Source organism: Nylanderia fulva, unplaced genomic scaffold (genome assembly GCF_048542155.1).
Source record: "Nylanderia fulva isolate GAGA-0341 unplaced genomic scaffold, ASM4854215v1 Scaffold19, whole genome shotgun sequence".
In the NCBI taxonomy this organism is placed as follows: Eukaryota; Metazoa; Arthropoda; class Insecta; order Hymenoptera; family Formicidae; genus Nylanderia; species Nylanderia fulva.
In genome coordinates this window covers 2,004,525-2,019,814 of record NW_028190161.1, presented here as the reverse complement: position 1 = coordinate 2,019,814, position 15,290 = coordinate 2,004,525, and the positions used below count along the sequence as shown (strand labels likewise).

General features: G+C 35.7%; 1 protein-coding gene across 6 annotated transcripts in view; it reads right to left on the bottom strand.

Annotated features, from left to right (window-relative positions):
• The window catches only part of PlexA (plexin A), a 263,457-nt gene that overhangs the window by 91,559 nt on the left and 156,608 nt on the right, over nucleotides 1-15,290 (bottom strand). The gene's annotated exons all lie outside the window — the stretch shown is intronic.

The window sequence follows — 15,290 nt, the reverse complement described above, 5'->3', positions numbered from 1 at the left end:
CTATTATGACCGGATGATGTCTGCTCTTTTTTGTAAAAAGAATAATGGCCGGAATTATTATGACTGTTAAAGTACAGTCCATTACAATTACGATAAGAGGACTTCTTCGTCGATGTTCGAGGGACGCGACGTCATAAAAATTACCAAGAAACGAGTCGACAACAACATATCGCGACGTATAAATCTGATTTTAGTCGGCTAAATTTTGTTGTTATTCGGTAACAATTAAGATAGCGACATAAAAATCAATTTTATTTCATCTCGATCACTTTCTTCGTGCGAGATATATGAGACTTTTAACACAAAAACAATAAAATCTCTTTCCCAATCCTGCATTTTGGAGTCAAAATAATCCGTGTGTACGTTAGATATATGTAATAACAAGAATTTTAGACAACGATATATTTTGTGTTAGAAATAAAACTATTTGTTCGTAGAAAAAAGTTAATAACAATAGCAAAATAACAGTATATTTTATATTCTTTTTATTTGTAAATATTTGAGTAACTGGTAGCTGTAATTTTTTGCAGTAGAAATATACACAGAATACACGGATATCTATACTATTTACAGATATAAAAAAAAAACCGCTTCCTATGTAAAAAGTAACTTTCTGAAAATTGGTAATTTAAAATTTATTTTTATGTATTTCTTTTCTGTTAATAATTTTTTTTATTTAAAAAGTATTAAATATTAGACATATGTGAGTTTAAATTATGTAATAGCTTTTCAAATTAAATGTAACATACAATTGTAAAAAGAGATCTTTGTTTTTATCTTAATTAGATTCGTTTTTTAATAAAACTGGAAATTGTGCGTTAAAGGATAAAACTAGAAAAAATCTCATGATTTACGTAAATATTTAAATAATGCAAGTCTTTTCGTTGCAATTTTTACTCAAACTGCATTTTTATGCACGACGTATATAATTATATTTAATATATCTTGCAGAGCAACTGAGAATTATTCGAAAATAATTTTTACAGAGTTGTGTATACAGAGTAAACTAAATTAATTACCCACCGACAAGTTAATTTATATGTTTAACTTTTATATCCTGATTTTTATTGCTTATGAATCATTTACGAGTGAGATATAAATTCTTTGTTCATATATAGTAAAACAAAAAGAGTAGGTTCACAACAAGTTTTTATTTGATAAAGAGAGAGAGAGAGAGAAACTTATTCTTTATTAACATATAAAAAATCGCGAAATGTAATGTAATGTAATACTACATTTATTATAACAGAAATTTCGATTGAGCGTAATTCATTGCTTTAAATGATTAAAGGTTCGATTACTTTCAACGTCTATCGATTTTATCATCATCTATAGTACCTATATCATTTTATATTTCACATACGTAATTGACAGAAAACAGGCCGAGCACATTATATTAAGTATAATGTAAAAATAAAAATAGTACAAATGCTACAACGTGGTTTCGGAAGAGAAACGAGAAATTGTTTTATACAAATATATAAACAGCTGATATTTTTTCAAATGTAGAAAAACTACTACTATTTTTGTACGATGTAATTTTTAGAATTTTTGGTAAAATTCGCATAGCTCCATATAGATTACAAGCATACATTTCTCTTTTGCTTCTTTCGTTCAGACATATTGTCCGCCTTACATTAAAATTCAACGCGCATTGTAGGTGCTTAAAGACCTCGAGCTCGCTCGATGTAATATTCGTGAAATATTTACAAGTCGTTGGTTAATTAATGTCAAAAAGTCAATTTCAGGGACACATTAATTACAGGTATTAATTTTCCGTAGAAAACGGCGCGTGGTTAGATGTATTAAGAAACCATTACGTTTATTCCTGTTTGTATGCACATGCATTTGCTCGCGTGTATATCTATTGTCCTAGGTAGTCCTTTATCTGGAGGCACATGCCAGGACTCGATTCAAGCGATAATCGATTGGATGGAGGCGTCCTCGTAACTGACAATGGCCCTTTATTCTACGAGTAGCGCACGTATGTACAGGTGCATGCGACGTACAGTACAGACGCATTAATGGCTCTGTCGGCACTCTCTCTATATACTTCATCCCCTCCACGATGCAAGAGTATCGGAAAATATGAGATATCCTAAGCATCTTCGTTCCCGGTATCTCTCTCTCTATATATATATATAATTTTACTGTGACGGATTCTTCTAATTTTCATTCAAAACATAATTAGCAGGTGTTATTTTTATTAAATATTTTATTCAAAATATTGAGTACTTTTAATAATATTAATTAATCTCCTCCACGATGCAAGAGTATCGGAAAATATGAGATATCCTAAGCATCTTCGTTCCCGGTATTTCTCTCTATATATATATATATATAATTTTACTCTGACGGATTCTTCTAATTTTCATTCAAAACATAATTAGCAGGTGTTATTTTTATTAAATATTTTATTCAAAATATTGAGTACTTTTAATAATATTAATTAATCTCCTCCACGATGCAAGAGTATCGGAAAATATGAGATATCCTAAGCATCTTCGTTCCCGGTATTTCTCTCTATATATATATATATATAATTTTACTCTGACGGATTCTTCTAATTTTCATTCAAAACATAATTAGCAGGTGTTATTTTTATTAAATATTTTATTCAAAATATTGAGTACTTTTAATAATATTAATTAATCTCCTCCACGATGCAAGAGTATCGGAAAATATGAGATATCCTAAGCATCTTCGTTCCCGGTATCTCTCTCTCTATATATATATATATAATTTTACTCTGACGGATTCTTCTAATTTTCATTCAAAACTTAATTAGCAGGTGTTATTTTTATTAAATATTTCATTCAAAATATTGAGTACTTTTCATAATATTTTAATAATATCAATTAATAAAATATTACTATTGTATTTTTATTATAAAATTGAGATGCTAAAGATGCGCGAATATAATAAATTGTCCTAATCACCTGAAAGAGATGCGAGCTTGATACAATTTTTATTTGAAATCTAATTACAAAAATATGCGATATTTTTGAATTATATATTGCGTCGGTGCAATTTAAAAAAATCATTGATACCTGAGCAATCATGCTAATCATCTATCGATACACACGTGATATGTCAAGAGAGGAGTTGCGTGTGCTTGAAATTCTGTATTACACAAGCGACGAATTACAAGGAGAAAATGATACGAGGAAGCTAAAAATGTGTGAAAGTTGTAATAGGACGAAGAAACGCGAACGTGGATGAACAGAAATTCTCAGGACGAACGGGAGCAAGGATGCGCGAGATGGCGCAGAGATGGAATAGCAGGCTGGTGGCTCGTAGCTATACCTACACAACCTCGTGTACAAAAGAGAAAAGGAAGGGGTGCAGAAGGGGATGACGGAACGTGGGTTGCTCGAAATTAACCGGAACGTGACTATTTTCCAGTGACTCCTCCCATACGCGCGCGTCTTTCTCTTTCGCGAATCCCGTCCTATGTTTGTTTCTCTCTTCGTAGGGATACGTGCGAGAGAATAGAGACAAGAAAGCGAGAGGGTAGTTACGTGTGCAGGGCGCTGGAAAAAACGGAGCCAGGTTTCGCGGAAGGGTGTGGGGTGGCAGTTATGTACATACAAGGGATGAAACAAGTGGCGAGGAGTGGAAAAGAAACGGTGGTTGTGCGGAGAACCGGCGAAGGGTCGTAACGAGCGCTCGCTATCAGTCCTCCTATAGAGAGAGAGAGAGAGAGAGAGATCGACCCGCTTATCGCGTATTTTTGGGATTGATTCGAGCGTGGAAATCTTAAACGAGACGGTCAACATCTGGCTGATCTCGTTGCTACGTTTCCCACTAACAGATGACATTTATTAACGCTACCACTGGCTATTGTTGGTTTTCTTCTGCGAGCTCTCCGAGGTTTGTTTGTCTGTACCTATGAGATTTGTTTCGAAATTAGAATTGTTGAAACTGCGAACATACTCTGTTTAAGTTTTGAGAGACTTTATATTCCTCTCGATGAGATTAACGAAATATAATAAAGAATATCTGTCGCTAATCTAAAGTATAATCGAATTATAATGGTAAATTGAGAGAGAAAATATTTTAAAAATTAATGGATTGAACCGATTCCAAAGATATCACGTCTTCTTATCACTCGGTCTTTGAATAATTAAAGAAATCCAATTATTATAATTAGAAATAAGACAAAAGAAATATGAAACACTCGAAACACTGTAAATGTCCGGAATATAATATATCTATCAATGTACAATATTTTCTGTAACTTGGATTCTCTCATATCTTATATCGCACTTTCACGTTTTATTTCATCTCGATGCTAAAGTCTAGCGTCATTTTTCGCGCGTGTCGCGTTATGCGGCCTTGCCGTGTTACACATCCATCGGCCAAAAATTTCCGCGCAAGCACGGCCATGCGGAAAATCGAGCCGGAATTTCCGCAGACTCGCACAATCTACGGTTCAAATGGCCCGGAACGATGGAAATTTTCGCGGTTATTGATTTTCTCGGTCTGTGGCACGGGTGCAGGTGCGCGTGCACGTAATCCGACGTCAAAGGGGATGCGAGGGAAGGGAGGGAGACGTAAAAAAAAATAATAATAAAAATGTACGGGAGTAAAATAGTATCGTAAAAAAAGTCAAAAGCGCAATTACGCGGTCGCGTTGTGAGCGTTCCAATTATTCGCACTTTTGGAGAACGGTATAGATCGATGACGAGGCTCGCAGTTATTTATAACATTTCAAATGGATTTGTTTAATTATTTATCTATCAATTTGTTTGTTCACACATATTTGTTTATTCATTAGCCAAATTTATTAAATATCATTATTTTATAAATATTTATTCCGCAATCTTTGATAAGCTATGAGATTATGAAAAACATTGATTATGTCTTTTAATTTCAAATTTTTTTAATAATTAAAATTCTTTAATTTTCCATTTTACACGAAGAATTATGTATAGAAATTTTCAAAATTATCTAACTTTTCATATCAATTTCTAAATTCTGAATTACCAAACGAGACATCTCTCGTAAACTTGAAAAATTATTGTAAAATTATTAACTCAAATTATTTAATAAAAATTGACGCGCAGCTAAGGGAATCATGGTTATAGCAAGATCTTTCTTTTTCGTTCTTTCTCCTTCTCCTTCTGATCTCGATGTTAACACGTCGAAGGAACTCACTCGACGCGCCAATTAAACGCCGGCGCGTCGAAACAAGAAAGTGAAGCGACGTTTCGCAAATTGCTTTTCTCGCCGCCCGATATCTCCGATCTTTCCGCCTTGGACTTTTTAGAGCCTCCTCTTTTTTTTCCACAGTTCCCCGTTCCGCGAGAGGCTGCGGAACTCACGACAGGAATTCGGTTGAATGATTTATCCAAGGTCAAAGTTCTCGGCAGTGCGTTTGAACGCAAACTTTGTGCAAGAACCTCGAAAATTTACGATTAAAACGGAATCCGCGTTTTTTATTTACCCATCGCGTTCCTCAAGCGTTAACTTTAACTCCACAATTCGATTAATTCCCTACCAGAAAAGAAAAAAGAAACAAAAAAAAGACAGATAGAAAGAGAGAGAGAGAGAATACAGTGCCATTTATTAAAAATAAATCTTTAATAGAGAGCTTTTAAACGATTTCTATTGCACTGCCACTTTTATCAGAATTAAATTTTTATTTTTCAAAATTAAAAAAATATTGCATAGCTTTTTAATTTGTATACGATTGTAAAATATTAATTGATCCAATCGACCGATCCAATAAAAATCTAAGTTATTTAAAAGTTAATAAACAGTAGTGCTGATATTTTATATCAAAGGAATATTATATATATTACTCTAAAATCGCAGAGAACTGCTCTTTTTTCTCTTTTTCTTACTAATATATATTTATTTAGTTTAATTTTATTTATTAGTTTAATTCTATTTTACACGAATTTGTATAAGTTCTAAAATAAATATATAACTTTAGTATATCTAAAAGATATAACTGTGCATATAAATAATTATTTTCGGCATCATCATACATATCCGAATAGAATAAAATCAACAACATTCATCCGAGGGTTGATTGCAGCGTGAAAATTTCGGGATGTTGGTCTCATAATTACCGTGCTGGAATAATCGGGAAATTAATAATACTGGTAGTTTTATTAACGAGCGATCTCATTAATTCCATAATTAAAATTGCGTGTATCAAAAGCGCCGGCGGGTTGTCACGCTCGGATTATTTATCCGTTTGCAAAGAGTACCGTCGGATTTTCTCATAGAAAAGGGTGGTGTGCTCGCATTTAACGTAAATCATAGAAAGTTTTACGAGACCTATCGATAGGATACATATATATATATATGTAGCTCGGAAATTCGCTGAAAAATATTTCGCGGCCATCACAATCGCGACGCAATGCAAACTGTCCGCCAAATTAATGTCACTGCGACCATCCGATGCATTTTGGTTTAAATCGTTTTTCGTCCGCTCGTTATAACGCGAAAAATAATTGTCGCGCTGTAATTTATATCATGAAAAAAATACATAAATAGATTTACGCCGAAATTTTATCTGCACGCGTTTTTGCGGCGAAAGAATACCGCAATAAATCGAACGAATAAAATTTATATCCAAGTCAGTTCGTCGCTCGCAATCTCTCTGATTGCACTTTTAAAGATAATAAACATTAATAAATATAAATAATTTTTGTAATATAAAAAAAAAGAGTTAGCAAAAATGGAGAAAACACAAGCATTTTAAATATGGCTTTTTTCATCAAATATACATCTACTCGTTTCAAGCAATATATAAAGATTGAAGAATTTTTATTCTAGAATTAACTCTACATACAGGACGTGTGGTAAAATTTTTGTGCGATATGTCATGTTTTGCGATATCATTTTTGTGCGAATAATCGCTTCACGCTCGAATCTGTATCGGGATTGCGATTGGAAGAGTATAATTACAAGCCGCGTCCATCTCTCAACCGGTGATGGCACGAGCGGGACGATTTTAAGTCGCATTCGTTCCAGAACGATTGTTGGTTATAGTATACAAAGATAATCATGCCGAAGGCAGTTTGCCAGTGCCCATTAAAAAGGAACGATCATCGCCGGCCGTTTGGCTTTATCGACGGGGTCCGAGAACTCGGTCATGCGAGAGAAAGAGGCTGAGCGGAACGATGGAGCAAAAGTAAAAGAGACGGAATAAAACGAACAGAAAAGAGAAGAAGTATCTCTGCCTAGAACGACGAGATGGAAGATTCGAAATCGAATCTTAGAGCTGTAAGCACGGCAACGTGCCAGACGTATCGTTAAAAGAACATATGTCTTCGTGAATGTATGCTACGATTTTCGCCATAATCCTCCAACAAGTCCTCACTATTCCATGATATCGAATTCAACGAGAATCCCGACTATATTCCGAATGGATCGTGAAACTCACTTTTATAAAAAGCATTCTCTTATTAAACTTAAAATTTAATTAAATAAATAAATATACAGAAGAAATTATTTTGGAATAATCAATCCACACAAAAATCAATTTTAAGATCATTGCGATGAATAATATTCACTGACATTTCTGAAAAGATACTGCCTCCATAAAATATCCCGATAATCTCGCGCTAATATCGAAGATAAGATATCAATACCGTAAATTGATTTAGCGCCATAAAAATAAAGTGTCCTCTCATAATATCGGAGCATTCTAATATTCTCTAATTGCGACGATAAGATCTAGCGCGGTCGGGTTCAACGGGGCAGTATGCCAGCCATTATTAGAACGGAGCGACGGCGATCATCATCGCCATCGAAAGGGTCTGCGTTCCAGGAAGAGGGTGGAAAGACGTAAGAGAACGGATGTTTAAGAGGGAGAGTCTTGGAGAGAGAGAGAGAGAGAGAATGGCGAGAGACAGTGTGCAGGTCGAGGAGTAGGTATCAATGGGTCGCATAGCCGGGAGGGTTTCTCTTGTCTCGCCTTATCCTGCCTTGTCCTACCCTTCGCGAAGACCACCCCCGATGTAACACGCCATCCTTCTCTCTCGGGCGCAGCCGCTCCTGCGCGGACCAAACGAATTTCGCCAGGCTTAGCCCGGGGGTTGGCTGCTGCTTTAGGGCGCTTCACTCACTCACTCGCTCGCTCCATCCTTCTTACGATATATATGTATATATATATATCAGCTTCTTCCCTTACCATCCCACCCTGTACCTCTTCTCTCCCTTTCTCCTCTCTTTCTCTCGCTCGCTTCGGCTTACGGAGACTCGACGAGACTCTGTTGCTAACAAATTTCTCGAGGGTCTCACCTACTCGATGTTACGTATGCGCCGTGAAATATGTTTAATCCCTAATTACTTAAAGTTTCGCGTTTACGCGATTTTACGAACATTTAAATGAGAGTGCATATGCTAAAATAAATGTAAATATAAAATCTAGCTGTAGAATTTTTTATTTTTGAAACGATTTTATTCGCTTTTTTCATACTGTACTTACAGTTTATAAATATTCATGAGTTTTAAAAAATTCCAACAAAACTACCTATCCAATTTTTATAATATTTTGCAATATAGATTTCTGAATTATATTTATATCAATAGTGTTCAATTGATCAATCTTTAAAGAAAAAAAAAATCATATTATTTTTTATACTTTTTTCAAAGATAAGTAATGCGAAAAGGATACACGTTTAAATCATTTGCATACACACAAGCTTGTATATTTTTGAGGTAAGAACTGAACCTTACGCGGTAGTTACGTTGGTCAAATATAACCGGTCAAATATAGTAGTTGGTTAACCTCGCAATCTCCGAAAACAGATGCTCGGCTACACCAAAATACCGCGTATGCGTCCGAGTTGAGGATTAACAGTATGCATCATCCAGTGTTTCCAACTGGAGTAATCCTTGTAACCGGATGGAAGATGCGCTCGAGAAGCACGGAGAATGATGCGCTTATAACTATGGGTGCATCTGAATGTAGCCAGTCGCATCGGACGACGACACTTCTCGAGCACATCTTCCGTCCATTGAGCGACTCTCGAGAGCGTAATGCACTTCCTATATCCTATGGGACTGTAACGTGCTCGCTTCCGCGTTTTCAAGACATAGTTTCCAGAAAGAATGCCTTCGCCCTCGTTAAGACTTTCGCGCCATTTCTTAATAATTATCGCGCGCTGTAATCACCACGCGCGAACAATGCTGCGAAATCTTGATACGAGGAGAAATGAAAGACCTTGATGACTGAGCACGGCGTGTTTAACTCTTAACAATTCTGCGACAAGATTGCGTTCGAAGAAATGTTCTTTCTCATTATCGCTTTTGACAACACATACTACAGCTGTCACCATTTATATGTATACAAGTTAAACTGTTTTTATATTATTGCGTGATTCCTATTAGGAATTAAATTATAAAATATTGCTTCTCGTTTGTATTTTATTAAGTGGGTAATCAAGCGTTTTTATGTGTTACAAAAGAGAAAAAAAATGTTTATAAAATATTTTACCAACCGTACGAATATATAAATTATTATCAATGTGAAAGTCTGTCATATGATATAAATTATACAAAGACTTGAGACTTCTTTAGAACTTATTAAGTCATTTAAGAAATGTAAAACCTTTCTCAAAAACTATAAAATTTCGAAGAGAAATATGATAGGGCACGCAATATTTTTCTAAAACTTGAACATCGTGGGAACAACAGTTAACCTTCTCGGACGAAATGTCTTTTCGGTCGCTTTTCCTATCGATACGCTCCTGACCCCATGGGCACTGTCATTCTCTGACTCGCCGCAGTCCCTTAAACGCATGATCCCGTGACCTAACCCGGACGGGTGCATTCCAGCCGACGGAGCGCAAAAAAAAGATGTTGGATGTCGGTGATAAATTAAAAGGTGAAGGTCGTTGGCTCGCACAAGTCGGAATGACCAGAAAGAAAAAGCGTAAGGTGCAAAGCAGAGATTATAATGAGAATCCGAGAAGATAAAAACAGCTAAGAAAAGTCGTTCGATATTTGATGGTATATAATGAAAAAGTGGAGTAAAGAAAAAAAACCTTTGTGCTCGTGGAAAGCAATGAAATATATGAAAAGATATAGTGACGAAAATAAAAGTCGAAAGATATATATCTAAACTTAGAGAAGCATTTATTACACGTGCACGTCAAGAAAATATAAAAATAAAATAAAATATGATCCTATTCAATCTTATCTAGAAAAAAATATAAGAACTAAATTAACAAAGAATTAATGCAGTGGAAAAAAAAATTTTGTTGGATTAACAAAAATTCTGTTCGAAAATGGACGAAACGGAATTACTAGTTGAATCTACCAGAATTCCTTTTAATGCAACAAGAATCTACCAGAATTCCTTTTAATGTATCAAGCATCTTGTTTGTACAACAAATCAGTTTGTTGGTGCAAACAAGATATTTGTTGTATTAAAAGGAATTCTGGTAGATTCAACCAGAATTCCGTTTCGTCCATTTTCGAACAGAAGTTTTGTTAATCCAACAAAATTTTTTTTTCAGTGTGTAGAAATTAGACATTAAATATTGCCAACAATTGAATTAATTACATTAATAGAAGTTTTGAAAGAAAAGCATTTCGACTGAACGTAATCGTGATAGTTGAAGAAGCTACTAAATTCTCGAATTTAAAACAGCTCCAAGAAAAAAATAAATAGCAAAAGAGAGGAAAAATAATCGATATCATTCAGAAAAATATTTCTTAAGCGAGGACCGTGTAATGGTCCAATAAATTGATAGATACAAAAGAATACATCGTTCAAACATTTATAAAAGTCCAAGTGATAGTAATTAAAGATAGCATACTTCGGCTCTGAAGATGTTGTAAGCAGGATGCTTCTGGGAAACAAAGTTTCAACTCCCTCCGTGTACTTGGAATTTCCAAGTCCAGCGGAAGACGCAAGATCAATAGAATAAGGCGGGTATGCTGCATAAACGAGATAAATACTTGGTCAGTAGACAGGCAGAGGCTTTCGCTCGTTTCAAGATTTTATTCGTTATTCGATTCGAGGTTTTACTTTTGCGCTTGCCTTATTGTCGTAACATAAACTAAAAAGTTTAGTTTGCTCCACGGAAAATCGAGATCTATTTATTTCTGGCGCGCACGCGGAAAATGAGATGTATTCTTCTACATAATTCAAGTAATTTATCTCGATGGGAAAATATGGTATCGTAAAAGATGCATAATACAACTTGAAAAATAACAGTTTTCAATGTTCAAATAATCATTAATTGATTGCTATGTTTTCCAGAAAACACATTACTAATTAGAAAATTGTAAACAAAAGCAAAAAGCAAAATTAATGACTCAGATGTGAAGCAAGAATCAATACTCTATGCGGAAGCAAAACAAGATAATGAAAGAAAATGATGGGGGAGGAAAAAGGTCCATCAATCATTTGAAGACAAAATGTGTCGGGATAACTATAGATAGGCACGGTATACATCTATACATGGAAGATAAATTCAGCGGATAAATATCGCCGAATGCAAAACGTAATGTAAACCGGGCTAAACCAAGAAACGTCGGGGAAAAGGCGAAAAAGAAACGAACGAACGCGCCCTCGACGTAGGGATTCGTCGATCGCCGAACCCCGTTGTGTCGCTCGGAGAATCGGCGCTCTCCGTCGTCGCTCGGGCATCGTCGCGATCTCCCTCTGTCAACCCCCGCGCGTCGACAAGCAACTACCCCCTTATAGTACCGAGCCAGGGGGCGCCGCGACTACGCACTATTGATTCGCACGGGAACGAGGGTGAGAGCCCGGTAGAGCGGAGTAAGGGAAGGTCGACGGGGATGACGAGGGCGAGGAGGTGTTCAGGAGGGTGGTCCAGGGACGGCGATGCGCCCTCTTCGTCCGACGAGGCTGCTGCAGGGACAACGATACATCGGCCACGGCCCTGACATGTGCACTCGCTCTTTTCCTTTTTCTTCTTGCTCTTTCTATTATCTAATATTATGCATCGTTCTAACGTATAGGCAAGCAAAAGAAACCGCTACATGTATCTCATTTATTAGACAAAGCGAATGAAAATAATACATCGTCTCTCGGAGCACATCTTTCTCTCTTTTGATAACAATTTAATTAACTTTGAGAACGCGACTCTGTTTGTATTGTATTATATAGGTATACATTATTATTTCTCTGTCGTTATTCGTTGTGCGTCATATTTTAATATCTAATTAAATATCTATTTATAAATATCCGATCTGGACATCCGTGAAAGCAGTTGTAGGATTCACGTAAAGCCGATAAATTGATGATAAAAAGAACTGACTTTTAATGCGTTAGTACAATTACTTATGGATTATTTACTGAGGTTTTATTAGAATGTTTCAAAGGCCCGCCCGTTTGTTTATTTCAAGATAACATGGTCTGATGTACTGCTAGTCCTGCTTGAGCTTTTGCGGATGATTTCAGTAAACCGCAGTGCAACAGTTTAGCAAAGTACTACTGTTGTTTCTCTCTTAATGTTTACAGGAAAATATAATCCACGAGAGTATCTGGTTTCGTAGAAATTCTATCCATCCGTTACTGAGATACATCAGCAGATTTTACATGAGCTAATTATAGACTGATTAAACCTTTTTTCCTCAACAGTCAAATCTTCTTATATCGTTTAAAAACGAGAGAAAATCTATATATCGAATTATTTCAGCATAAAATACTGAGTTTGTCACTTTTTTACGAAAGGTATGAATGAATATATCGCGCTGTATACATTATTTGCAGCAACAACTTATCCAGTTGTTGTTGCTCCAAATGAATGTCTTTAGTATGGGATACAGCATGGCGAGTTAGTCTACTGACTAAATTGATGATGCTCTAGTCACAACTAGAATGTCACAGTGCGGAAACGAGCACTGAGAAGCGACGTCCTTCGGGATAACTTGGACGTTCGTGCGGAGAATTTTGAGCTGGCTAGTGAGATAGTTCGTCGTTAATATGTCGACGAATAATCCCGTAAGTATATTTAGTCTCTTCAACTACGGGAGAGTGAGTGGGACGCAGCAGGACTCTGGACATTGACTTTAACATGTTCGGGACAACGTGCTCTCCATCGATATACGTTGCAGATTTCTCATGTAGTCGTTTGAATACGTTGATAATATAAAATCGACCGTAGGAGTAATTATAACTTGTAAAATTCCATGGCGATCGCAAATTGAAACACTCGACGAAAAAATAAAAAGACGAAAATTTACAAAAATAAATCGATGTAAAATAGATTCTCTGATATAAAAATTGAGACACTCAATCTTATAATTTTAATATATTATAAAAATAATTTTGCATATGAGAAATCTTACGTATTGTTTTGGTTTACAACGTTATCAATTTTCTATAAAATCCTATATCGATAGTTTATATGTTGCATTTGATTAAAAGATTAATATCTATTTTATCAAATTACTAGATTTTTTCGCATTAGAAAGAATATTTAATTTTTATAAGAAAATGATTCCTACATCACAGACAAAAATTGCGCAATTTCATCCGAAATAGTATGATATTATTAAACCAATCTTACATATGTCATACAAAAATCAAATCTGCTGCTCTCCACTTCTCCAATCGAGCAGAAATATCCGAGATCTTTCCTAATCAATAATCAATTTCTCCATTTGGAAGACTTATCAAATAAGTGTCAGAATTTGCGATTTAATCATCGTTATAAAAAATTCATATGTAGTGAATATATTGAAAGTTTTAACAGAATATGTCTAGGACTTAATATATGTATAACATATCTTCTTCAGATAATTAAGAGCTCTTATGAAGAATGTACATACATGATCTATTCCCACTCGTACGAATTGAATAAAAGCAAGAGAAAATACACGATTCTACACGTGTTTCGATTGCGAAATGTATATGCATGTTTACAAATGTTTGCTGTCAGTTATCGCTGCTGAAGCAAATATAGTGAAACGATTGTTCAATAAAGCCTATGAATTTCAATTTAAGACGCACAGCCAAGTTGTGTCGGTCCAGCGTCTAAAAAAATTAAACACGTCATGTATCATATACGGTCTCGAGAAGTTAATAGGAATATGTCGAAATCTCCTGCTTCCTATTTCTACCCACTCTCGTCTATTCTTAGTTTCTTTCTAACTTTGCAAACGAGAAGACTGATTGCTTGAGCATGTAAATCCTGATAAATAGAATTTCGCAATATTTCATCGTAATAGATAATTATATGTCATTTATGATGCATCGTACGACTTCACTTATTATATGTTATACTATTATAAAACAGACACGAATAATAATAACAGCTCAGAAAGATTTCAAGACTTGAAAAGACTTATCGCGGTTAAATGTACCATATAATTATACATATATTAATTAGCATACAATTATGAGAGAATAATGCAGTATAATCTAGCATCTACATTGTACGTGAAAACATTAAAATCGAATATCTAGAACGCACTGGTATTAAATCGGCATTAATTGCCATTCGCTTTAACATATGTAAAACATGCTCGTCGTTTAATGTTAGTACCGCGATAATCTAAATCCCCGAGCATAAAATTTAATTCGACTCCCTCTTGCTTATTCAATGTCGTTCTCTCGTTTGCATCTTTAGCCGCGGTAAAGAATTTCGGGACGGAATCGCGCGCGGTCGATGGAAATCAGGTCGTCTTACAACACCATCCACTTTCGCCGTTACTCGAGGAGGGACAGGAAGAGAGAGATATATATGTATATCACGATCGTTCTTCGTCTCGAGGAAACGAGCGTGCGGGGGCGCGCCTATTGTTACGGCCGTGAAATCGCGAACAGCATCCCCCTGATGCTAGAGAGAGAAAGAGAGAGCACATAGATATCGCAGAGATCTGCATAAATCTCGGCCCGTCGGCCGGATCCGGACTGTGTGTACGTGTATGTGTGTGTCAGGCACTTACGCACGCGCGTGTACACACGCGTGGCACGCGTGGGCGCAATGTCACACGAAGCGCGATATGGTAGGCGGCGAAATGGATTCTCGATGTATCGCGAGACTTGACGCACGCGACCTTCGAATATCGACGAAAGCTCTCGTGTGCGATGCCTTCTAACGCGAAGAATATTCTTAAATTCGCGATTTTACGTCTCGCATGAAATAGCGGATTGGACTTGAATTTTCTTATTTTCCTTTGTGATTTTACAGACTTTGTCGGTACGTCAGTCTAACCAGCCTGATTTTAAATAATATATTTTTTGTGTGAAAATTCTTGAATATAATATTCTACTCTTGTGGGGGCTCATAAATTAATTATTTGAATGAATCATCATATGCGGACAAAATCGAGATTATGCAATA